This window comes from Lynx canadensis, chromosome D1, assembly GCF_007474595.2.
Source record: "Lynx canadensis isolate LIC74 chromosome D1, mLynCan4.pri.v2, whole genome shotgun sequence".
NCBI classification, from domain to species: Eukaryota; Metazoa; Chordata; class Mammalia; order Carnivora; family Felidae; genus Lynx; species Lynx canadensis.
The window spans coordinates 35,825,979-35,853,726 of NC_044312.2; the positions used below are offsets into that span (position 1 = coordinate 35,825,979).

Consider the following 27,748-nt stretch of genomic DNA (forward strand, 5'->3'; position numbering starts at 1 on the left):
AAAAAAAAAAAAAAAAAAGAACAGATCAATGAAACCAGTAGCTGGTTCTTTGAAAGAATTAACAAAATTGATAAACCACTAGTAAAATTGATCAAAAAGAAAAAGGAAAGGACCCAAATAAATAAAATCAAGAATGAAAGAGGAGAGATCACAGCCAACGCTGCAGAAATTCAAACAATAATAAGAGAATATTATGAGCAATTAAACACCAATAAAACAGGCAATCTGGAAGAAATGGAAATAATCCTAGAAATATATGAACTACCAAAACTGAAACAGGAAGAAATAGAAAATTAGAGCATACCCATAACCAGTAAAGAAATAGAATTAGTAATCAAAAATCTGCCAAAAAACAAGAGTTCAGGGCCAGATGGCTTTCCAGGGGAGTTCTACCAAACATTTAAAGAAGAGTTAACACCTATTCTCTTGAAGCTATTCCAAAAAATAGAAAGGGAAGGAAAACTTCCAAACTCTTTCTATGAAGCCAGCATTACCTTGATTCCAAAACAAGACAAAATCCCCACTAAAAAAGAGAACTATAGACCAGTTTCCCTGATGAACATGGATGCGAAAATCCTCAACAAGATATTAGCCAACCAGATCCAACAATACATTAAAAAAAAGTATTCACCACGACCAAGTGGGATTTAGACCTGGGATGCAGGGCTGGTTCAACATCCACAAAACAACCGATGTGATACATCACATCAATAAAAGAAAGGACAAGAACCACAATATCTTCAATAGATGCAGAGAAACCATGTGACAAAATACAGCATCCTTTCTTGAATAAAATTCTCAAGAAAGTAGAGATAGAAGGATGATACCTCGAGATCATAAAAGCCATATATGAAAGACCCAATTCTAATATTATCCTCAATGGGGAAATACTGAGAACTTTCCCCCTAACATCAGGGAGAAGACAGGGATGTCCACTCTCACTACTGTTATTCAATATAGTATTGGAAGTCTTAGCCTCAGCAATCAGACAACACAGAGAAATAAAAGGCATCCAAATTGACCAGGAGGAGGTCAAACTTTCACTCTTCACAGATGACATGATACTCTATATGCAAAACTCAAAATGTTCCACCAAAAAACTGCTAGAACTGATTCATGAATTCAGCAAAGTTGAAGGATATAAAATCAGTGCACAGAAATCGGTTGCATTCCTACACAAGAAGAATGAAGCAACAGAAAGAGAAATCAAGAAATTGATCCCATTTACAATTGCACCAAAACCCATAAAATACATAAGAATAAATCTAACCAAAGAGGTGAAATATCTATACACTCTCAGCAAGCTGTGAAAACTGTACAGTGACATGCAGAAGAATGAGCTTGGACCACTTTTTTACGCCATACACAACAATAACCTCAAAATGGATGAAAGACCTCAATGTAAGACAGGAAGCCATCAAAATTTTTGAGGAAAAAGCAGGCAAAAACCTCTTTGATCTTGTCTGCAGCAACTTCTTACTCAACACAACTCTAGAGGCAAGGAAAACAAAAGCAAAAACGAAGTATTGGGACCTCATCAAAATAAAAAGTTTCTGCACAGTGAAGGAAACAACCAACAAAACTAAAAGTCAACCGACGGAATGGGAGAAGATATTTGCAAATGACATATCAGATAAAGGGTTAGTATCCAAAACTATAAAGAGCTTATCAAACTCAACACCCAAAAATCAAATAATCCGTGAAGAAATGGACAAAAGATATGAACAGACACTTCTGCAAAGAAGACATCCAAATGGCTACCGACACATGAAAAAATGCTCAGCATCACTCATCATCAGAAAAATACATATTAAAACCACAATGAGATACCACCTCAAACCTGTCAGAATGGCTAACATTAACTTAGGCAACAACCAATGTTGGCAAGGGTGTGGAGAAAGAGGATCTCTTTTGCACTGCTGGTGGGAATGAAAACTGGTGCAGCCACTCTGCAAAACAGTATGGAGATTCCTCAAAAAATTAAAAATAGAACTACCCTATGATCCAGCAATTGCACTACTAGGTATTTATCCAAGGGACACAGGGATGCTGTTTCATGAACCCTAAAGTTTATAGCAGCCCTATCAACAATAACCAAAGTATGGAATGAGGCCAAATGTCCATTGATGGATGAATGGATAAAGAAAAAGAATATTATATATATATATATATATATATATATATATATATACACACACACACACATATATATAATGGAGTATTACTCGGCAAACAAAAAGAATGAAATCTTGCCAATCGCAACTACCTGGATGGCACTAGAGGGTATAATGCTACGTGAAATTAGTCAGTCAGAGAAGGACAAATATATGACTTCACTCACATGAGGACTTTAAGAAACAGAACAAATGAACACAAGGGAAGGGAAGCAAAAATAATGTAAAAACATAAGAGACTCTTAAATATGGAGAAAAATCAGAGGGTTGCTGAAGGGGTTGTGGGAGGGGGTTGGGCTAAATGGGTAAGGAACATTAAGAAACCTCTCCTGAAATTGTTGCACTATATGCTAAGTAACTTAGATGTAATTAAAAAAATAGAGAAAAATATTGATTTTTTTTGTTGTTAAGGCTTCTGATAATTAAGCTAGTGACTTTTGCTTATTTTAAAACCATATTACCTCTGAACATCATGACACTAAATCATCTTGTTCTTCAAAGGCCCACTGCCATTCTGCCCTACAGTGTGTATCAAATTGGCACTGTCATGTCTTATGTGTTGTCTCAGCACATATGGTTAAATTCTATATCATTCTCATCAAGCTCACTCTTAATAACTCTGGCCTATACTAGAAAAATGATCATTAAGGAAGGAAAGAAGTAACTTCTTGAAATATGTAATGTAAAATTTTAAAAAATGGATGAAGAATAATGACAACGTATTAATTTGAAAGACAATATAGTTTAGAAGTTCAGAAAGTGGGTTATGGAAATAGACTACTAAGTTTCAAATACTGATTCTACTACTTGAAAACTATATACACTTTTCTGCACTGACGATTTCCCGCACAATAGAGTGTGACAATTTCACACTTTACTTGACACAGGTTTGTGGGATTCATTAAATCTCTACACCTAAAGCACTTAGTACAGAACCTGGTACACTGTGAGAACACAAATGCTACTGAAAGTTTCCATTATATTTTTCCAGATTTTTAAAGTTATAATTGACAAACAAAATTTCATGTATTTATGTTGTGCAATGTGATGGTATGATAAACGTATAAATTATAAAATGATTACCACAATCCAGTTAATTAACACATCCATCACTTCATACTGATACTCTGTTTTGATAACACTTAAGATCTACTCTCAGCAACTTTCAAGTACACAACATGATATTATTAATTATAGCATCATGCTGTACATTAGATCCCCAGAAGGTATTCATCCTATAACGGAAAGTTCCTACTCTTTGATCAATATCTCCCCATATCCCCTACCCCTAGTTCCTAACAACCACCAGTTACTTCCTTTCTGCACGATAGACATTTTTAGATTCCACCTATAAGTGTGATCATACAGTATTGCCTGCCTGTGTAAATCACTATTCTCATCAAGCTCATCAAGACAGTATTTGTCTTCCGGTGTCTGACTTATTTCACGGAGCATAATGCCCTCCAGGGTCATCCATGTTTTTTCCAAATGGTAGAATTTACTTTTTGTTTGTGCTGAATAAAATATCACATTTTCTTTATCCGTTCATCCTTTGACATTCCTTTAAGTCATTCTATTATTTATTATTGCATAGTTATAATCATCTTTTCTAAAGCAGATCTTAAATTTGAATGTGAATGTACAGACACACACTTTTTAAAATTGAACTATAGTTGACATAAAACATATTAATATGTTTCAGGTGTACGACATAATGATTCAATATTTGTATATATTGCAAAATGATTACCACAGTATGTCTAGTTAACATTTATCACCATCATAGTTACAAAATTTTTTCTTATGGTGATAACTTTTAAGGTTATGCTGGTTTAGCAACTTTCAAACATACAATACAGTATTGTTAACTATAGTCATCATTACATCCCCGTGACTGATTTCTAACTAAATATTTGTAACTGTTGACCACCCTTCATCCATTTCACCCACCTCCAACTCCCACCTCTAACAACCACCGATCTGTTCTCTGGATCTATGAGCTTAGTTTTGTTTTGTTTTAGAGTCCACATATATGTGAGATCATATGTCATGTCTTGTCTGACATTCCACTTATCATAATACCCTCGAGTTTTATCCCTATTGTAAATGGCAAAATTTTCTTCCTTTAATGCCTGAATAATATTCCATTATGTGTGTGTGTATACACACACACACACACACACACACACCACATTTTCTTTATTCATTCATACATTGATGGACACTTAGGTTGTTTCCGTATCTTGGCTATCGTAAATAACGTTGCAGTAAACATGAGAGTGTATATATCCTTTTGAATTAGTGTTTTTATTTTCTTTGCATAAATGCCCAGAAGTGGAATTGCCAGATCATGCAGAAGTTCCATTTTTAATTTTTTGAGGAACCTCACAGTTTCCCATGGTGGCTGCACCAATTTATATTCCCACCAAGAGTGCACAGAGTTCTTTTTTCTTCACATCCTCACCAAAGCTTATTACTTTTTGTCGTTTTGATGTTACTATTTTGACAGGAGTAAGATTCTATCTCCTCCTAGTTTTGAATTACGTTTCCTTGATATTAGTGAGATTAAGCATAATTTTCATGTATCTGTATGCCTTCTTTGGAAAAATGAGCCCATTTTTTAATCAGATTGTTTGTTTTCTTACAATTGAGTTGTTCTTTATATATTTTAGACATTAATACCTTATCAAATATATGATTTTCACATATTTTCTCCCATTCAGTAGGTTGCCTTCATTTTGTTGATAGTTTCCTTTGTACAGAAGCTTTTGAGTTTGATGCAGCACACTTTTCTTATAGAGAATTGTGGTGTAATAGTACATATAACCACCTTTACTGTTAGGAGAAACAAAAATAAATAATACTTAGTTCTTACTCCCAATAAACATTTGGATAATAAGATAGAAAAGGAAAGTATAACTTATTCTTTTCTAGTAGAAAAATTCTGTTCAATATGCTGTCCTTGATATTGTAGGATATATAGAACACATTACTACTGCTAGACAATGTTACCATTTTTTTTCCAGGACACCTAAATTAATGATTTGCCTTTCTGGCCCTTGCTCAAAGATTAAAGCCACAGGTGTGACTATTTATTAGAGTCTAGTTCTCATAACTCTCATATAATAGTGATAAGGTGTGGAAGAAAAAAATAGCCACATTTTTCTGTTGCGGGGAAAAAGAGCATTTCAAACAAATGTAGACTCTTTACAAATGTAGACTCTTTACATTACAAATAAAGTGTCAAATTTGTAGCAAAATTTTTAAAAACCTTGGGAGTTCATGCTTTTTATCAAAAATAAGGTCACTAGAGGATGTTAAGCATGACAGAAACATGATCACATTTATGATCTAAAATGATTACTTGAACATCATTGTGGATAACATACTGGAATGAAACAAACAAAAAGAAGTGTAAAGACAAATAAATTAAGAGGCTTTTGTATTAAAAAAGATATTAAATGACAGGAAATGAATTTACTGAGGCAGAGGCATTGGAAATGAAGAAAAGATGTTATTGATGTAGAATAAACAGAATTTTAGAGTTTAGGGCAGATTTCAGGTATGGCTTCAACATTTCTGACTTGAGAAAAAATGTGAGGTTCATTCAACATCTAATCCCAAATTAATATAACACACCATCCTGATAGAATAAGGAAATAATCACATGATCAACTCAATAGATACTGAAAAGCATTTGACAAAATTCAGCTTCTATTCTTGTTAAAAACCAAATTAGAATACAGGGAAACTTCATCAAACTGATAAAGGGAATATCAGAAAAACCCATAGCTACCTCCATGCTTTACTGTGGAAATCTGAATTTTTACTTCTAAGAACAGGAAAAGATGAGGATGTCCATTCTCACCACTTATATTAAACATTGGGATAGATACTCTCATCAGTGCATCTAGATACGGAAAATAAATAAAAGGTATCACAATTGGAAAAAAGAAAGTAAAGTTATTTCTATTTGGAGATTCCATGATACTATATATAGTAAATCCCAAGAAGTCCAAAAAGCTACTATTAGAATTTAAATAGATAGTAATAAGAATAAATAAATATTTAGATAAATAATTAAAATAAATAGAATTAACTTCAAACAATTTCAAGATCCAGGAACTTGGGTGGCTCCATGGGTTAAACATCTGACTCTTGATTTTGGCTCAGGTCATGATGTCATGGTTTGTGAGTATGAGCCCCTCAAAGGGCTCTGTGCTGACAGGATAGAGCCTGCTTGGGATTTTCTCTCTCCCTCTCTCTCTGCCTTTCCCATGCTCACACTCTCTAAATAAGTAAGTAAATAAATAAATAAATAAATACACTTTTAAAAAAGGGTTTCAAGATCCAAGATCAATATATCAAAAGCAAACATTTTTATACACTTGCAACAAGTAATCTGAAAATTAAATTAAGAACATAATTTGTGTGCAATAGCATCAAAAATACTTAAGAATACCTTTGAGAGAATAAATGTAAGATTTGTATGTTATATATATAATTCGTTGTTGAAGTTTTTTTTTAAAAAAAAGAATTAAAGATCTAAACATATGGAAAGACAGCTTATATTCATGCAACAGAAATATTAATTTTGTTAATATAACAATAATCCCCAAATTTATCTGTGGATTCAAGCAATCCCCATCTATATTTGCGCTGGATTCTTAGGAAATTAACATGATGATCTTAGAATTTATATGAAAATGCAAGGAACCCAAGATAGCCTGAATAATTTTGTTATAAAACAAATTCAAAGAACTCACATTTTCTGACTTCAAAACTTACTACAAAATGTACAGTAAAATCACCATGCTGTGGTACTAGATAAATAAATTAGAATTGAGACTCCAGAAATAATGTTTGCATCTATAGTCAGCAGACTTTTGGTAAAGGTTTAAAGACCATTCAATGTGGGAAATAATAAGCCTGTCAACAAATAGTCCTGGGACAATAGGTTATCCACATGCAAAAGAATGATTTACATATTTATACCACACTATATACAAAATTAACTCAAAATGATTAAAGATATACATATAAGTCCTAACACTATATAAATCTTGGAAGAAAACATACACATATGTTTGGGACCTACATTAGACAATGGTTTCACAGAATATCACCCAAAGTTTGAGCAATAATGACAGCAAAAAGATAAATTGGATCTCAACTAAACTAAAAGTTTTTGTGCTCCAAAGAACACCATTGAGAAAGTAAACAAAACAAAACAAAACAAAACAAAACAAAACAAAAAAACATAAAGTGGAAGAAAGTATTTAAAAATCATTATCTGGTAAGGCACTTGACTCCAGAATATGTAAAAAAAAAAACTCTTCCAAACAAATACAGATTATATTCTTAAAATTAAGAATATAATTTGATAAGAAATTATTCAAAAGAAGATACGGAAGTAATTAACATTATCATTCATTTGAGAAATGAAAATCAAAACCATGTTTAAATACCACATCAAAACCAGTAGGTTGACTATAATCAAAAGACAGATAAAAACAAATCTTATGAAAGTGTGGAGAAATTAGAAACCACATACATTGCTTTTGGGAATGTAAAACGATTAATCCACTTTGCAAATATCTAGCAATTAAATATAAAGTTAACATATGACCCATCAATTCGACTCTTATCCAACAGAAATGAAAGAAATGGACACAAAATTTGTAAATAATTATTCATAGTAATAATAACCCAAAAGTTACCATAATCCAAATGTCCATCAATTATGAATGGAGAAATAAATGGGATTCACTCATACAATAAATAGTATTTGGCAACAAAAAAAAATATGAAATACCTATGCCTACTACAACACAGATGAACCCTGAGAACATTGGGCTATGTAATAGAAGCCAGTCACAAAAAAAATCACATATTGTATAATTCTATATGAAATGTCCAAATAGGCATATTTATGGAATCACAGATTAGTGGTTCACTAGAATTGGAGAAAGGAGAGAGTAGTAGAAGAAAGGAGTATGGTAGGAGTATGCTAATGGGTATGGGATCTGGGGCAAGTGGGTTATGAAAGTGCTCTAAAATACAAACAACTTTGTAAATATACTAAGACCATAAACTTGTACCCTTATAAATGGGTGATTTTATGTGATTTGAATATATCTCAATAAAGCAATTTTGGAAAAGATTCACAATTCAGAGATAGCCACCTAGTGTTAGAATCTGGAAACACATACTCCAGGAAAGACTGCTACAAATCTCTGTTATCTATAACTCAAGCTTGTAATGAACATAATTTGTGTGAGAAACTATGTTTTATTGGTCAACTAGAGTAGCTCGTTATTCATAATGATAAATATCAGAAAGAATTTCTCATTTGTGAAGATAAAGTAATTCTATGTGTATGGATTGACTAAAAATACTTCAGTGATAATAGTAATCTTCCATGGACATATGAAAAAGTTCTCATGAGGCCTATATATGGTCATCTGTAAGAGTGAGATGTGAGACCCAAAACCCAAATGCTCCTATGTCCAAATATTCATTTAAGATGCTACATTATTGCTTGCTGCAGAGTATAAAGATAATTTCTTGAATTTGCCCTGTAAATCTCCCTTAAATGTATTTTTTTGATAGGTGGTAGTCTGTGATCCTAAATGGACATAGAGAGATTAATAGATATTTGTTCAAATATTAGTTGTATATGAGACATAATTTGTTTTGAGATTTTCTTTAATTACATCTTTTCTTCATGTTTCTATCTTTCGTTCTTTTTCTTTAATTTAAATTCCAGTGTAATTAACATAGTGTTATATTAGTTTCAGCTCCACAATATAGTGTTGCAACACTTCTATACATTGCTCAGTGCTCATCATGATAATTGAATTCAAATTCAGGCTCACAGCATGGAGCCTGATGTAGGATTTAAACCCATGGACCATGGGATCATGACTGGAGATGAAAGCAAGAGTTGGACACAACAGACTGAGGAATCCAGGTGCCCCCAACTCTTAATCCTCTTTATTTCACCCATCTGCTCACCCAACTCCCTCTGGAAACCATCAGTTTGTTCTCTATATTAAAGAGTCTAGTTTTTGGTTTGGCTCTTTTTCCTTCCTTTCTTTCTTCTCTTTCTTTTCTTTTCTTTTCTTTTCTTTTCTTTTCTTTTCTTTCTTTCTTTCTTTCTTTCTTTCTTTCTTCTCTTTCTTTCTTTTTAATGTTTATTTATTTCTGAGAGAGACAAGAGACAGAATGTGAGTGGGTTAGGAGCAGAGAGAGAGGGAGAAACAGAATCTGAAGCAGGCTTCAGGCTTCGAGCTGTCAGCACAGAGCCTGACGTGGGGCTCGAACTCACAAGCTGTGAGATCATGACCTAAACTGAAGTCGGTTGCTCAACTGACTGAGCCACCCAGGCGCCCTCTTTCTTTCTTTTTTATTCCACATGTGAGTGAAATCATATGTTATTTGTCTTTCTCTCACTGACTTACTTCACTTAGCACTATGCTCTCTAGATCCAGCCATGTTGTTGCAAATGGCAAGATTCCAGTCTTCTCTGTATTGACTTTTTTTGTATTGACTGAATAATATTCCATTATATATACCACATCTTCATCCATTCATTTATTGATGGACACTTGGGTTCCTTCCATAATGTGGCTATTGTAAATAATGCTGCAATAAGTATAAATGTGTGTATATATTTTTCAAATCAGTGTTTTCATATTCTTTGGGTAAATACCCAGTAGTGGAATTACTGCATCAAATGATAATTCTATTTTTAATTTTTTGAGAAACATCCATACTGTTTTTAAAAATGGCTGCACAAGTTTGCATTCCCAAAAACAGTGTATGAGGGTTCCTTTATCTCCAAATGATTGCCAATACTCGTTTCTTGTTTTGTTTTATTTTGTTTTTAATTTTAGGTATTCTGACTAGTGTGAGATGGTACCTCATTGTGGTTTTGATTTGCATTCCCCTGATGATTAGTGATGTTGAGCATCTTTTCATGTGTCTGTTGGCCATTTGCAAGTCTTCTTTGGAGAATATTTGTTCCTGCCTTCTGCCCATTTTTAAATTGGATTATTTGGTTTTTGTTTGTTTGTTTGTTTAAAGTTATATGTTTTTTATATATTTTGAAAACCCTTTATCAAATATGACATTTACAAATATCTTTTCCCATTCAGTAGGTTGTCTTCTAGTCTTGTTGATTGTTTCCTCTGATATTCAGAAGCTTTTAACTTTTATACAATCCTAATATTTTTTTTTTTGTTACCCTTGCCTTAGGAGACATATCTAGAAAAATGTTGCTACAGCTGATGTCAGACGAATTATTGCCTATGTTCTTTTCTAGGATTTTCATGGTTCAGGTCTCATATTAAGGTTCTTAATCTATTTTGAGCTTATTTTTGTGTATGCTATAAGAAAGTGGTCCAGTTTCCTTCTTTTGTATGTAGCTGTCCAGTTTACCCAACACCATTTGTTAAAGAGACTGTCTTTTCCCTGTTGTATATGCATTCCTGCTTTGTTGAAAGACCAATTGACCATATAATTGTGGGTGTATTTCTAGATTTTCTATTCTGTTCTATTGACATATATGTCTATTTTTGTGCCAGTACCATATTGTTTTGATTATTAATGCTTTGTAGTGTATCTTGAAATCTGGAATTGTGATACCTCGAATTTTGTTCTTATCTTTTTAAGATTAGTTTGGCTATTTGGGGTCTTGTTTTGTTCCATACAAATTTAAATATTATATGATTCAGTTCTGTGAAAAATGATGTTGGGATTTCAATAAGGATTGCATTAAATCTGTAGATTGCTTTGCACAGTATGGATATTTTAACAATATTTGTTCTTTCAATACATGAGCATGGAATATCTTTCTTTTTGTTTGTGTCATTTTCAGTTTCTTTCATTACTGTTTTATAGAGTTTATAGTGTATGTCTTTCCCTTCCTTAGTTAGATTTATTCTTAGGTATTTTATTATTCTTGGTGCAATTGTAAATGGGATAATTTTCTTAATTTATCTTTCTACTACTTTATTGTGTATAGAAATGCAATGTATTATTGTATATTGATTTTGTATCCTATGACATAATTGAATTTATTTTTTCTAGTAGTTTTGGGTATAGTCTTTAGAGTTTTCTACATACAGTATCATGTAATCTACAAATAGTGAAACTTGCACTTCTTCTTTACTAATTTGGATGACTTCTATTGCATTTTCTTTTCTGATTGCTGTGGCTAGTACTTCCAGTATTATGTTGAAAAAAAGTTGTGACTGTTGTTTAACATAGTGTTGGAAGTCCTAGCATCAGCAATCAGACAAAAAAATGAAATAAAAAGCATCAAAATTGAGAAAGAAGTCAAACGTTCACTTTTTGCAGATGACATGAAACTCTACAAGGAAAACCCAACAGAATTCACCAAAAGTCTGCTAGAAATGACACATCAATTCAGCAAAGCCGCAGGATACAAAATCAATGTACAGAAGTCGGTTGCATTTTTATACACCAATAATGAAGCAATAGAAACAGAAATAAAGAAACTTATCCCATTTATAATTGCATCAAGAATCATAAAATACCTAGGAATAAACCTAACCAAAGACGCAAAAGATCTGTATGCTGAAAACTATAGAAAGCTTATGAAGGAAATTGAAGAAGACACAAAGAAATAGAAAAACATTCCATGCTCATGGATTGGAAGAATAAATATTGTTAAAGTGTCAATACTACCCAAAACAATCTACACATTCAATGCCATCCCAATCAAAATTGCACCAGCATTCTTCTCAGAGCTAGAACAAACATTCCTAAAATTTGTATGGAACAACAAAAGACCCTGAATAGCCAAAGTAATATTGAAGAAGAAAACCAAAGCAGGAGACATCACAATACCAGACTTTAACCTCTACTACAAAGTTGTAACCATCAAGACAGTATGCATAGACCAATGGAATAGAATAGAGAATCCAGAATTGGACCCACAAACGTATGGCCAACTAATCTTTGACAAAGCAGGAAAGAGTAGCCAATGGAAAAAAAAAACAAAACAGTCTCTTTAACAAATGGTGCTGGGAGAACTGGACAGCAACATGCAGAAGAATGAAATTAGACCACTTTTTTACACCATACACAAAAATAAACTCAAAATGTATGAAAGATCTGAATGTGAGACAGGAAACCATCAAAAAGCTAGAGGAGAAAGCAGGAGGCAACCTCTTTGACCTCAGCCACAGAAATTTCTTACTCAACACATATCCAAAGACAAGGGAATTAAAAGCAAAAATGGACTATCAGGACCTCATCAAGATAAAAAGCTTCTGCACTGCAAAGGAAACAATCAACAAAACTGAAAGGCAACTGACAGAATGGGAAAAGATATTTGCAAATGACACATTGGATAAAGGGCTAGTATCCAAAACCTATAAAGAACTCACCAAACTCAACACCTGAAAAACAAATAATCCAGTGAAGAAATGGGCAGAAGACATGAATAGACACTTTTCCAAAGAAGACATCCAGATGGCCAACAGACACATGAAATGATGCTCAACATCACTCATCATCAGGGAAATACAAATGAAAGCCACATTGAGATATTACATCACGCTGGTCAGAGTGGATAAAATGAACAAATCAGGAGACTATAGATGCTGGAGAGGATATGGAGAAACTGGAATCCTCTTGCACTAGTGGTGGGAATGAAAACTGGTGCAACTACCTTTGAAAACATTGTGCAGGCTTCTCAAAAATTAAAAATATAACTACCTTATGACCCAGCAATAGCACTGCTAGGAACTTACCCAAGGGACACAGGGGTGCTGACGCATAGGGGCACATGTACCCCAATATTTATAGCAGCACTTTCAACAATAGCCAAATTATGGAAAGAGCCTAAATGTTAATTAACTGATGAATGAATAAAGAAGATGTGGTTTATATATACAATGGAATACTACTTGGCAATGAGAATGAAATCCTGCCATTTGCAGCAACATGGATGGAACTGGGGGGTATTATGCTGAGTGAAATAAGTCAGTCAGAGAAAGACAGATATCATATATTTTCAATCCTATGTGGATCTTGAGAAACTCAGCAGAAGACCATGGGGGAAAGGAAGGGAGGAAAAAAGTTACAAACAGAGAGGGAGGGAAGCAAAACATAAGAGACTCTTAAATACAGAGAACATCTGAGGTTGATGGGTGCTGGAGGAAAGGGGAAAGTGGGTGATAGACATTGAGAAGGGCATTTGTTGGGATGATCACTAGGTGTAGATTGGAAGCTAATTTGACAATAAAATATATTAAAAAATAAAGTAAGAAAATAAAGATAAAGAAAAAAGAAAAGAAAAAAAAGTGGTGAGAGTGGAAATCCTTATCTTGTTCCTGACCTTAGGAGAAAAGCTCTGTTTTTTTTTTTCCCATTAAGGGTATTTTAGCTGGGGATTTTCATATGTAGCCTTTATCATGTGAGGTATGTTCCCTTCCATGTTGAGAGGTTTTGTTTTGTTTTGTTTTTGTCAAATGCTTTTTCTGCAACTATGAAATGATCGTATATATTTTTTTAATTTTTTAATGTTTATTTATTTTAAAGAAAGAGAGCAGGGAAGAGGTAGAGAGAGAGAGACACCGAATCTGAAGCAGGCTCTAGGCTCTGAGCTGTCAGCACAGAGCCCGACGTAGGACTCAAACCCGGGGACGTGAGATCATGACCTGAGCCGAAGTCGGATGCTAAACCAACTGGGACACCCAGGCATCCCAAAAAGATTATATTTTTTATCCGTTCTATTTTTCATGTGATATATCACATTGACTGATTTGCAAACACTGAACCACCTTGCAACCCAGAAATAAATCCCAATTGATCATGATTTTCTTAACATATTGTTGGATTCCATTTGCTAATATTTTCTTGAGGTTTTTCTGTATTTGTTGGCTGGTAGTTCTCTTTTTTTGTGTGTTCTTATCTTATTTTTTTATCATAGCAATGTTGGCCTTATAGATGAAATTTGTAGCTTTCCTTCTTCTATTTTTTGGACTAGTTTGAGAAGTCTTCTTTAAATGTTTGATAAAATTTGCCTTTAAAGCCACCTGGTCCTGGGCTTTTGTTTGCTGAAATTTTTTTGACTACTGATTCAATCTCATTGCATGTTCAACTTTTCTATTTCATTCGGATTCACTTTTGAAAAGTAGTGTTTGTAGGAATTTATTCATTTCTTCTAGGTTGTCCATTTTGTTGGCATATAATTTTTCATAATTTTCTCTTATAATCCTTTGTATTTCTGTGGTGCCGGTTGTCACGTCTCCTCTTTGATTTCTGATTTTGTTTATTTGAGTTCTCTCTTTCTCTTTCTCTGCCTCTCAATGGGTCTGGTTAAAATTTTATCAAATTGTTGATCTTTTGAAAGAAATAGCTCCTGATTTCATTGATCTGTTCTATTGTTGTTGTTGTTGTTTTAGTTTCTATTTTACAGTTTCTTCTCTAATCTTTATTATTTCCCTCCTTCTACTGGTTTTGTGTTTTGTTTGTTTTTCTAGATTCCTTATTTCTATTTTTTTTTCTCTAGCTTCTTTGGATGTAATGTTAGGTTGTTTATTTGAGATTTTTCTTGCTTCTTGATGTAGGCCTGTATTGTCATAAACTTCTCTCTTAGAACTGTTTTTGCTGCACTCCCAAAGATTTAGACTGTTATGTTTTCATTTTCATTTGTCTCCATGTATTTTTTGATTTCCTCTCTGATTTCTTGTTTGTCTATTTTTGTTATTTTGTTTAACATGTCATTTAACTTCCATGTATTTGTGTTCTTTCCAGATTTTTCTTGTGTTTGAGTTCTAGTTCCACAGTGATATGGTCAGAAAAAATGACTGGTGTAACTTCAGTCTTTTTGAATTTGTTGAGATTTGTTTTGTGACTTAACATGTGATGAATTCTGAAGAAGATTCTATATTCACTTGACAAGAATGAGTATTCTTCTGCTTTAAGATAGAATGTTCTATATTGTTCTTTATTATTTTTTCTACCTCTTTGTTGAGGGTCTCACTGAAATCCTCTAGTCTTTCCTCCTTTCCCATGAGTATCTTTATGATCGTTACTTTAAATTCTCTGTCATGCATATTATTTATCTGTTTTGTTTAGCTCTCTTGCTCTAATGTTTTTCTTTTCATCCATTTGGGATATATTCCTTTGTCTCCTCATTTTGTCTAACTCTCTGTGTCCGATTCTATGTATTAAGAATGTCAGCTACATCTCATGCTCTTGAAAGTAATGGTCTTATGAAGAAGAGATCATGCAATGCCCTGCAGTGCAAAGTCCCTGGTTTACTAGAACCTGGCCCTATAGGGGTATCTTCTATATGTGTTGTGTGCACCCTGCTGTTGTGGTTGAGCCACTTTTGTTTTCAGTCTAGTCATATGCAATGTCTCTCTTTGCCTGTGTGGAGAGTGTTTGGTCCTTGTGTTGGTAGTGGGCTAGTCTGGGGTCACTTTGGGCTTGAATTGAGTCTGACCAAGCAGTTGTCAGAGATGCAGTAACAAAGAACTACAGTGTGCTTTCCTTGTGTTATCCCCTGAAAGTCTTTTAATAGTGGGTGGTACCTGCAGTCAGACCAGATGTCTGCCCCCAGCCCACTGCTGGGACAACAGTGAAACTTGTGTGTGTATTTAACTTTCACTGTCCCAGAGTAGGAATCTCTTTAGAGTGGTGCTGACCCTGTCAGGGCTCCTTGAACTCTGCCAGGCCTGTGGTACCATTTTGGATGGGCTCCAAACACAGGCATATTGGTGGGGAAGATCTGCAGGAGAATGTGAGGGTAAGGTGAGTGGTGTTAGCAGGTTTGTGCAGGTCTGTTATGGGACAGGGCATAGAGCAGCTTTAGAAAACTCCTGCTGCAAGGCTGAAGGGTGTCAGTTCACTGGTGAGTGTGGGGTGGGGAATCTTATTAACTAGTTAGGTGGAGATTGTTGGCACTGTGCTCGTTCCCACAGGTATCTGTGTGTCTAGGCTAAGTGTTGGGGGAAAGGAATGGCACCTGCCAACTACTTTGTTCTGAGAATAGTAAACAAGTCTTTTTCCTGTATATCCTATGTGCTATTTAAACTGCTGCTTCTATGCTGTCTCTCATTGGGACTGTTTATTTTGCTGTCACTTTAAGGACAGGAACTCAGTTTCCTATCAGCTTCCTGGCCCTTCCAGAGCCAAAACCACTGATTTTTTAAAGTTTTAGGTGTTAAGCTCCACTGATTGTAAGAACTTGAGAAATTCATCCACTCTGGTTTTCAAAGACAAATGTTATGTGGGTTTATGTTCCCTATGTGGATTTCTCCAAGTGCCTAAAGTCTATTTCTCTTCCCTCTCTATGCCGTAGGATCCCTCCCTCCCAAGGACAGTCCCACAGATCTGTTTAGCTCCTCGCTACATCTCTGCCTTTCCTATCTCTTCAACATGGTGTCTTCTGTACATTTGGCCATAAAGTCTGTTCTGTCAGTGTGTGGGCCATTTTCTGGGTTATTTACACTGATGTGGGTGTTATCTCATTGTCCATGAAATGAAGTGAGCTTAGTGTCCTCCTACTCTACCATCTTCCCCAGAAGTCTGCTTTCATTACATCTTTTTAACATTATAGAATAGCAATCCACCTCAAAACCATTTGGAGGTAGTCATTATCCACAAAATTTAATCTGAATTGTACATAGCAGGGACACCTGGATGGTTCAGTCAGTTAAACATCCCACTTCACTCAGGTCATGATCTCACGGTTCATGGATTAGAGCCCCACATCAGGCTCTGAACTTTCTCTCAAAAAAAAAAAAAAGACAAACTTAAATTGTACATAGCAAAAATAGTTTTGGTTTATTCTCATAGATGGCAAAAGAGGCAGAGATTGACAAGGTGCAAGAAGTAATTATGGTCAGGTTAGCAATTAAGTTCTAAACTGTCTCTGTCTAGTTTAAAGGTTAGAATAACAATGATGAACAAGATTCCTACAATTTTTCAAGACACATAATTTTTCATTATGTTGAGTGATAAAAATCTTGTGCCAATAGGTTACATTTTTTTCTTAAGTTTTTGTACGTTTAAAATATTGCATCTGTTGGTTTTAGCTTTATTTAAATTTAGGCTGAATTAAAATATATGAAGTTTAAATCTTGAATTCTACATTATATAGGTCTATAAAATATAAGAGCAAAAACCATCAAATGCCAAAGATTAAATTACATTCTCTAGGCATATTATCTAGACAAATTATATTATATTGAACTAAATACTGCCAGAAGGACATTCTTGAGATGGCTTAAGGGAATCTACAATTTTTATATTAGAATTGTCTCACTTGATGTAGTAGTTACTTTCTTGGATCAATACAACATACCGTTGATTACTGAATTTTAGAAAATATTTTTAAGGACTACCTGGGTGGCTCAGTCTATTAAGCGTCCAACTCCTGGAAGGAAGAGGGAGAGAGGGAGACAGAGAAACTGAAGTAGACTCCAGGCTCTGAGCTGTCAGCACAGAGTCCAAACAGGGCTCGAACTCACAAACCACAAGATCATGACCTGAGCTGGAGTCAGATGCTTAATGGACTGAGCCACCCAGGCACCCCAAGTGTCCAACTCTTGATTTCATCTCTGGTTATAATCTCACAGTTCTTGGGTTCAACACCCATGTTGGGTCCACTTGGGATCCTCTCTCTCCCTCTTTCTCTCTGCCCCTACCCCACTCATGCACTCTTTATCCAAAAAATAATAAACTTAAAAAAGAAGAAATTATTTTTAAAATATATACTGTTAACAAAAGTAATTAGCTGTAAATTACATTTTATTGTTTGTATAATCTTGCTTAAGAATTTAATGATCTCAAAGAAAATAAAAGGATTTAATGAATCTCTCTCCAAAAAAATTAATGAACATGGCTTTGAGTATGTGGTGGAATAAAGAAGTATCAAGAGATGCAAAAAAAAAGGCTCAATTTTTGTGCCTGTTTATAAAGAGTGATATAATGAGGCAGTGAGATTTTGAAAGGCCACACATAGACACTCAGTTCCTTCAGTTTCACCAAATGTGTGACTTTAAAGAGGTTGTTTACTTGCCAAATCTCAATTTAATCATCTAGTTATAATATTTGGGTAATAAAACAGATGATCTTAGATTTACAGGATAAAATTATCAGCTCAGTCATTTGTAACATTCTGCTATTTATTCCATACTTATGTCAGAGAACTCTCTATTATGATGTTGGCAATTTATTTAAAATACTCCAGCCTAGAAAGTGTTGCAATATGTGTTTTTATTTAACTTAAGCTATCTTCTAGAAGATGTCCGATATACTTACCAAAACTTTATATTCAACATGGTCAGCCAGTTTTTATGAGGATGTTCAAAGAGAGGGTTATTAGAAGCATTTATCTATGAATATACCTGCTAGTATCATTAATTATAGAAAAGTCCTCTTAATTAGAGGCCCCTCCCCCCAAATTTCCCCATTCTTCAACAAAGCAACATGTAAGAATCTCATACTTCTTTCTGCACTTTCCCACCAAAACCCAATTATCTCAACTTGATGGGATATAAGAAAATTCTCTTTTTCACAGTTCAATTTCTAACTTTATCTGTTGCCCAATGGGAAAGCAGACCATTTAACAGTATATTGAGCAAATTCCAAAATTCACATCAATTTCAATTATTAAAAGTTCATCCAGTTTTAAACTCCAAATTCATATCTACTTCTTACTAATTCTTAACCCCCCCCCCCCAACACACATACACATGCACATTCTGCTTGCTCAACTTGTTCCTTCAGGATCTGAGGGATAGAAGATGATATAGTATGTTTTTTTCTACTCCACTTTGCTTCCATCTTGGAATAAAGGTGGTACTTGACTTGGTTCTGACTTAATACTATTCTATAACAGTTTTAAGATAAATTCTTCTAGGAGTGCCTGCATGGCTCAGTTGGTTGAGTGACTGACTTCAGCTCAGGTCATGATCTCATGGTTTGTGGGTTCAATCCCTGAATCAGGCTCTGTGCTGACAGCTCAGAGCCTGGAGCCTGCTTTGGATTTTGTGTCTTCCTCTCTCTCTGCCCCTCCCCTGCTCATGCTCTGTCTCTCTCTGTCTCTCAAAAACAAATAATTGTTAAAAAAATTAAAAATTAAAAAATTAAAAACAAACAAACAAAAAAAGAAACTCTTATGTCCTGGAAGCTTGGAGGAAGGTGAGAGTAAAATAAATGGGTTCTTCATTGAACAGTTCAGTTGATTAGTAATTGTGTTGCTTCTCTAGTTAATGTTAATGTTACCAGACCACTATTGACCTCTAGGCAGTGACACAGAAATAGTTTTCTTTGAAGAAGCAGTTGGATGATTTGTAGAGTTCCAGTTTTATATCAAATCTTTCCAGCATCCCTTGAGTCAGGACATTGGCAGTACACTTATCTCTAGTTTCCTTGTCCAGCTGCAAGCAAGATAGCTCAAGTCCAAATAGAAAATTAACATATATAACACATGTCGTTTCTATGCTAAAAGATAACTTTATAAATAGCTACTCCACTACTCCACTGCCATACTTTACCTTCATTTTTATTTTTATTTTTAAGAAATTTGGATGATACAATGTTATTTATTTGTTTGTTCGTTTGTTTGTTAGTTTGAAAGAGAGAGGGTGCAAGTGAGTGAGGGACAGAGAGAATCTCGTGAGGGTCAGTCCCTCAAGGGGCAGAGAGAGAGAGAAGCAGGACTCAACTGAAGTGAGGCTTGTGTTCTTACCCAAAGCAGGGCTCATGCTCATTTGAAGTGAGGCTTGAGCTCAGCCAAAGCCGAGTTTGTGTTCACCTGAAGCAGAGCTTGAGCTCACCCAGTGTGGGACTCAAACTCACAGAGATCATGAACTGCACCAAAGACAGATGCTTAATGACTGAACTACCTAGGTGCCCATCTTCTTTTTTAAAAATGCCTTTTCCTATTCCTCGATTTAGATCTGTAATCCAAATCAACTGCTCTTAATATTTTCATGTGAGAAAAATATGTTAATTTTTTTAAAAATTTTTACTGACATTGGCAATCTCTACGAGTAGTTCTCTTGAAACTTCTATAATTTGACCCTAGCCTGAGATAGACAAAGGTAGGTGGTGGTACAGAGTACTCCCTTTAAGGACCACAACTCAAGGTTCTTGTTCAGGCTTTTGTTTAAATCATGCTATGGTCATCATGCAACATCATACAACATCTGAATGGTTATAAAGGGAAGCACCTGCAACCAATTTTTTTGCAGCTCCTATTTTTATATCTCTCATTATAAAAGAAAACATTTAATAACTCATTTTCTCAGGTTTAGGCCACAATAGACAATTGTACGGCAAGAAAAATAATCTCCCCTCACATTATCTTACGTATGAATACCAATGGTCACATGTGAGATTATTTTTATGTGATACAGATGAACTTTTCCAAATTTGTAATAGTAGTATGTCCATTTTAATACACAGTAAGATAAATATAGCTGGTATACAAAACTCATAAATTCATAATCACCATAGTTTAGAATAAATCTTTTAAAGGAGATTTCAATTTTTTAAAAGGTGTTAAGAAACTATTAATAAATCTAATCATTAAATGTTGCAAAAATTATAAAGGTGGCATGTGAATATCCCATAAGTCTCTTTAACATAAATCCAAAAGTACTTTATAATTTCCATTAGAGAAAAAAAGTCACTTGTGCTACCAGATTTTTAATCAGAAAAATAAGAAACATATTACTTACAAATAGACATTGTACATGCAATCTTATTTCTTTTTCATGAGAATAGAGTAGCAGTTTCTGGAAATTCATATGTTTCAAAGTCTTCAAGTAAGATTAAACACCAGTTTCCTCCTACAAATAAATCATAACAGAGACAGAGTGTAAAATGTTAGTTTTATTTTCTAAAAATTTTAATTAGAAAAATATCAAATAGTTCTTATAGGTTATGACAAATAGCTCAAAACTCAGTAATGTGGTATCATTTTATTTTTATAGAGATTCAAGTGCGCTAATAAATATTACTTAAGAGACAGTCATGGGGATAGCTGATATGGAAAGCATAATTACTGACACTCTGGAAACACAAATTATTTATGTATAAGATAAGGAGTTTGCCTTCAAAAGCATTTACATATCTCCTTATAAACAAACAAACAAAGAAACAAACAACAAGTGTTTACAATCATATAGGGAAAATACAAATTAAAAAAATTGTATAAAAGAAAATAATTTTGTATAAAGAAATGAAAGGTGGGGTTACAGAGGGTTTATTGAAACTAAAATGGACACATGGGATATTGACACAATTACATTTTGCATTCATATCCCATTCCAAGAGAGTGATCAACATGAGAGACACCTGTCTTGTATGTAAACACAAGTGTCATAGAACAATATAAGGAGCTATGACAAAAACAAACTGATATGAGCTTGAAAAAATTACTTAAAATGATCATGTGTGGATTAGAATGACACAGATCATGATAAGACCACTGACTGCAGAAATTCAAATAGATGTAGCACAAAAAGAAAATAGTAGACTGGTTATTTCTATATCAGAACAAGTGGATGGGCACAAGATGCTCATGACCATCTTTACTAATAGTAGTTGTGTCCAGAAACAGTATTCTGCTTTGGAAGAGCAATCTATTTCCTATCTAAAAGAGATTCAAATGGAAAATGGATGACCACAGAGGCACAGGCACAATGTTGCTAGGATGATTTAGGCATCAGAGAAGAGTGTGATTTTAATGACCTATAAAACTCTATCCAAGGGTTAAACCTTGGATTGTGAGTAACTTGTTCTGTGAGTGTTCTGCAAGATAAGCAAACATTTCTAATAACTTTAACTTGATAAATGAGTGATGACTTGCAATACGAGTACGGAATGCTGAACGTCACATGATCACAATTGAGCCTGTGATTCTCTCTCTCTCTCTCTTTCTCTCTCTCTCTGTCTGCGGGACTGTGGATGACCATCTCCCATGCTTGGATACTTGGTCTCAGGTTGCGGTGTTTGGTAGAGATCAGTGATTTTTCAGAACGTTGGAAGGTGTCCATAACTTGCACTAGTGTATTTCTTGTCACATCAAAGCACCTATAGACAGTCCTTTGTTTTTCCATACAAGAGTCAGCTTAGGAATGCTTTCCTTCATTCTAGGTCAGACATAGGGTTTGCCTGAAGATATAGACACTTTGCTCTGCTGCCTTATTGCCATTAACATTAAAAACAGTATGTGACAAGAGTTTATTGATGCTGTATTGTAGTCAACATCCGTACAAGAGTGTACAACTGCCCTCATGCGGAAAAAGGTTCCAATGAGCTCAGAGATGCAGTGATTCCGCTAGTGATAGTGAAAGTCGTCCTACACAAAAACCCTCTTCTATTTTGTCTCCCTCACAAAAGCCATGATGGTTTTCAAAGGTAAGTGCAGGTTACTTTGTTTATTTTTCTTTATATTTTCTTTGTTATTTTGTATTATATCCCAGTATTGTAATAATTTTTATATGAATATTTTTGGGTTGTGGAATGGATTATCTGAGTTCCCATTATTTGTTATGGGAAAATTCACTTTGATATAGCTTTGGATTACAAGTATATTTCTAGACCAAATGCTCACAAACCAAGATTTTACTGTACTTGATACTGTTATTTCATTAGTAGAGCAGATAAAACAAATTAAAATATTTACATCTGGAGTTCTTGTATGTATTTGTCTCTGGAATGTAGAGTGGTATAAATATCACAGCCCAGCAGTACCAAAATAGCATACATATCCCATGTGATCAGGAAAATATGCTTTATGAAGCAATCATTCAGCTATTTGGCTTTACACTTACATATGAATATTCATATCAATGTAATCATAAACCTTGAGAAATCTAAGGTTGGTTTCAAAATAAATGTAAGTTTTCCATGAAGAATATAAGGTTGTAGCACAATGTGTGACATATTTTGTTGAAATACCATAAAGAAAAATTATGTTACAAGCCATTTTGTGAGTTTTGTAAACCAGAGGAAGGAAACCTTTCTGCCAAAGGCATCTGACCTCAATGAATCTGAAATGTAATTTTAAAATAAATTTACTGCAGCCAAAAGAGTACATGATGGATGTCAGAATACAAACTGTGTGACATGTAACGAATAAGGAATAAAGATGCCAGATTATTCTGAAGTATTAAAATAATAATTTTATGTGAACAACTTCCATGAGAAAGTAAATTTAGGTTAGTACTCAGGAAATGAATAGAAATGGATCGAGGGCACTTGTTCAACCTTATTATGGGGGCTACATTGAAGACAGAGAAAAATATAATGTCAGAAATGAGCTCCCTAAATTCCGATTTGTCATAATGCATTAAAAGACAAAGTTTAAAATTCATCAGAAGTACAACGGATTTAACCATTTTGTGGAAGGGTGTTATAGAAATAAAGAAATATAAACAATAGGGGCGCCTGGGTGGCTCAGTCGGATAAGCTTCCGACTTCAGCTCAGGTTATAATCTCAGGTTCATGGGTTCAAGCCCCACGTGTCTGTGCTGACAGCTCAGAACCTGGAGCCTGCTTTGGATTCTGTGTCTCCTTCTGTCTCTGTTCTTCCCCTGCTCGCTCTCTCTCTCTCTCTCTCTCTCTCTCTCTCTTTCTCTCTCAAAAATAAATAAAGATTTAAAAAATTAAAAAAAAAGAAATATTAAACAATATATTCACCCATCTCTTAAATAAATCTCACAGAAGTTAAGACTGAAGAATTCAGTAATTTGGTTTCCTACCTTCTCTCTCTCTCTCTCTCTCTCTCTCTCTCTCTCTCTCTCTCTGTTTCTCTCTCAGTTGTTATACAGTTTTAAATCTGCTTGTAGATCTGTTGAAGTTATTAGTATACATGGAGCAGACACTCAATGAAGGAGGAAGAAGGATGGGAATTAGATGCAGAGAAACAGAGACATAGAGAGAGGAGACAAAATTATTAGTGAAAGTAGGTAAAATTTAAGTCTATCATAATTTGTGATGACTTCTAAAACCCCCAGATAATTCATCTAGCCTCCTAGAATTATTGTTCTTTAAATTAATCAACTTTGTTTCTTCCACACTCTTCTAGGACCATTAGCATGACCTCTCCATCATCAGAACAGAACTGTACCGTCACTGTTATTCTACTATAGAGAAAAAAAAATATTACAGCTGCCACAAATCCAATCGTCATAATTATCTGTTCAAATATTCTCCTGGAGTAGGTCTGTAAACTCTGGTGATTGAAGCCAACATAACTTTGCTTTATAAACTTCATTCTTTTCTAATTTCTAAAATATTTTTTTAAGATTGACAAAGAGAAGTAAAGAATAACAATAAGCACCCATATTACTGATAACCAACCTGAGAATTAACACATAACCGTAACGTTTGGACAGTCTTGTGTAATCTTCCCCTATCAAAACTCATCACTGACCCTGTCTACCAGAGTAAACATTATCTAAGTACAAAGTTTTATATTTTCTATGGATTTATGAGTACTTTAATTTGTATATACTAAGAGTTATGTATATTTCTAAATGCTATCTAAACATTATAGTGAATATAATTTCTGAAATTACATGACATTTATTTTACTTTATTTATATTGCTCTTTGTTTTCTACAGCTTTATTGCAGTATAATTGACAAAAAATTGTATGTATTTAAAGTGTACAGTGTGATGATTTGATGTACGTATACCTTGTGAAATGATTATCACAATTAAGCTAATTATCACTTCCATCATCTTACAAAGTCACCATGTTGTTGTGTGTAGTAAGAACACTTAAGATCGACTTTCAGCAACATTCAAGTATACAATATAGTATTATTAACTATAATCACAATGCTGTACATTATATCCCTAGAACTTAGTCATCTTATAAGTGAAAATCTGTACCCTTGACTAACATTTTCCCATTTCTCCCAAACCCAGTCCCTGATAACTACCACTCTAGTGTGCCTCTGTGAGTCTGACTTTTTTTAGATTCCACATATAAGTGATACCATATAATATTTGCTTTTCTGTGTTTGGCTTATCTCACTTAGCATAATATGCTCCATGTTGTCATGAATGGCAGGATTTCTTTCTTTATGGCTGAAGTATATTCCATTATATACATATATATTAATTATAATTTATAATATATAATACCAATAATATAATGTAAAATATGTTACACATTACATATATTTGTAAGAATATATCTGTGTGTGTATGATATTTTCTTTGTCTATTTATCCATGGACAGACACTTGGGTTATTTCAATGTCTTGGTTATTGTGGGTAAAGCTGCAATGGAATTGGAAGTGCATTTATGTCTTTGAGATACTGATTTCATTTTTTTATATATGCCCAGAAGTAGAATTGCTGGATCATATGATAGTTGTATTTTTACTTTTGGGGGGAACCTCCACACTGCTTTCTACAGTGGCTTACCAGTTTACATTTCTACTAACAAGGTACAAGAAGTCTCTTTTCTCCACATCCTTGCTGACATTTGTTATATATGTAGACCTAGTTCATTTTATTTTTTATTACTACGTACTATTGCACTTGTCAATATTTCAGTTTATTAAATCAATCTCTTGTTGATGGACTGTTATGTTATTCCTATTTTTTGATACAAATGTGTTTTTACATATCATATGTATATATGTAAGATTTCATTTAAAATATATCTGCAGGTTAAGAATTGTTGTAGCGTTTAACTTTACTAAATGCAGTCCAATTTATCCTCAGAAAAGTGAAATTTATAAAGCATATAACTTTTTATTTGTTTTATTGTTATATTGTCAACACCGAATGTAGTGCCTGATACATGGTAGGAACTTAATAAATAATTGCTTAATGAATGAATTAATATAGACCATAAATGGTGATTGTTAAATCTACCCTGACAATTTCCTCAAATTAAGGCAGGGGTATAAGTAAAGGCTCACATTTCATATATCTGAATATTTAAAAGTTATAATTAACCTAATGAACTGTTACATAAAATAAATTCTATTCTTCTGTCTTGACAGATACTTTTTTTAAGTGATCTGAATGGCCAGATCTTCTTTAGATACATGGCTACCTAGAGGGAAAAAAAAAATCTCTGCCCCAACTCCAGGCCAATGTCTTAACCTACTTCCCTTATCAACTTGGTTTGTATCTTACAGCCTATCCCACACATATACAGACTCTTTACTCCACAAATGTAAGGTCTTTTAGTAGTTCCTGAAACATCTGCCATTTAACATTTTGAGGGTAAGAGACACACAAATCAGGGGTGTGATTTGCCCTTCTGAGGTCAGACCTAGAGAAGAGGTTAGCAGAGGATTTAGAAGTGGTCTGGGAACTTTTTAGTAGAGAACTCAAGGGTCTCGGTTTGCAGGGATTTTTGTTTAGCAGAGGAGGGTGTGGGTTTCTGGTGGGTACGTTCTTGCTTTGTCTTATAAGAAAAACTTTGGCAAAAGGAGGGCCAGTGGCAGTGCCCTCTTATGCATTATGCATTTTAAAGAATTTCCAGTCTGTCTCCTTTTTATTGTAACATGCAAAAAATTATTTGCTGGAAAAGTGAGTTGAAAAAAGAAGACATAAACTACAAGCAGAATGTTTTATTATAAAATTCGACAAGAGAAATTTTATATTTTTTTTAATTTTTTTAATCTTTATTTTTGAGAGAGACGAGAGAGACAGACTGCAAGAGGGGGAGCAACAGAGAAAGGAGACACAAGATCCGAAGCAGGCTCCAGGCTCCGGCTGACACCAGGCTCGAACTCATGATCCATGAGTTCATGACATGAGCCGAAGTCAGATGCTCAACCGCCTGAGCCACCCAGGTGCCCCGAGAGAAAATTGTATTTTAAAAAATGCAATCACTGGGGCGCCTGGGTGGCGCAGTCGGTTAAGCGTCCGACTTCAGCCAGGTCACGATCTCGGGGTCCGTGAGTTCGAGCCCCGCGTCGGGCTCTGGGCTGATGGCTCAGAGCCTGGAGCCTGTTTCCGATTCTGTGTCTCCCTCTCTCTCTGCCCCTCCCGCGTTCATGCTCTGTCTCTCTCTGTCCCAAAAATAAATAAATTAAAAAAAAAAATGCAATCAGTACTATGGAGCACAAAGCTGTAAATATTGGTTTTTGAAAGATCACAGGCACACATAGGCAATTAATGGGGAGAATCACTATGATACAGAAACATTTCATTATTCTACAATTATAATTGAACACAAATTATAACTGAAACAAGTGATATTATTCAATGAATATACACGCTTTGAACAAACACTGTGTGTCAATATTTAAAGTGGTTTAGTGTAACAATGAGTTTGCTTCTTACACATTAACTTATCTGATCTTGGATAGATTGATGACGGTGGTATTCAGAAAGGATAATGTGGGTATTCAGAAGGAATAATGTGTCTCTAAACTGTTTCTATGTTTTGTTTTACTAGCATTTAATAAGGAGAAATCATTCTCACATATGTATGTTGATGAGATTGGAAGAAGAGATTTAATGTAATTTATTCACCATAAAGAAAATCATGCTGTGTTTTCAAAATTAATGTTCAATCGTTTGTCAGTAGCCAT

At 34.3% G+C, this 27,748-nt stretch overlaps 1 long non-coding RNA gene across 1 annotated transcript; it reads left to right on the forward strand.

Moving 5' to 3' along the window:
- Window positions 1–2,177: 2,177 nt before the first annotated feature.
- On the forward strand, window positions 2,178–13,216 carry LOC115525834. The gene is made up of 3 exons (XR_003972479.1): window positions 2,178–2,308; window positions 5,488–5,490; window positions 13,201–13,216. It is a non-coding gene; the product is annotated as an uncharacterized LOC115525834 (long non-coding RNA).
- The last annotated feature ends 14,532 nt before the right edge of the window (window positions 13,217–27,748 follow it).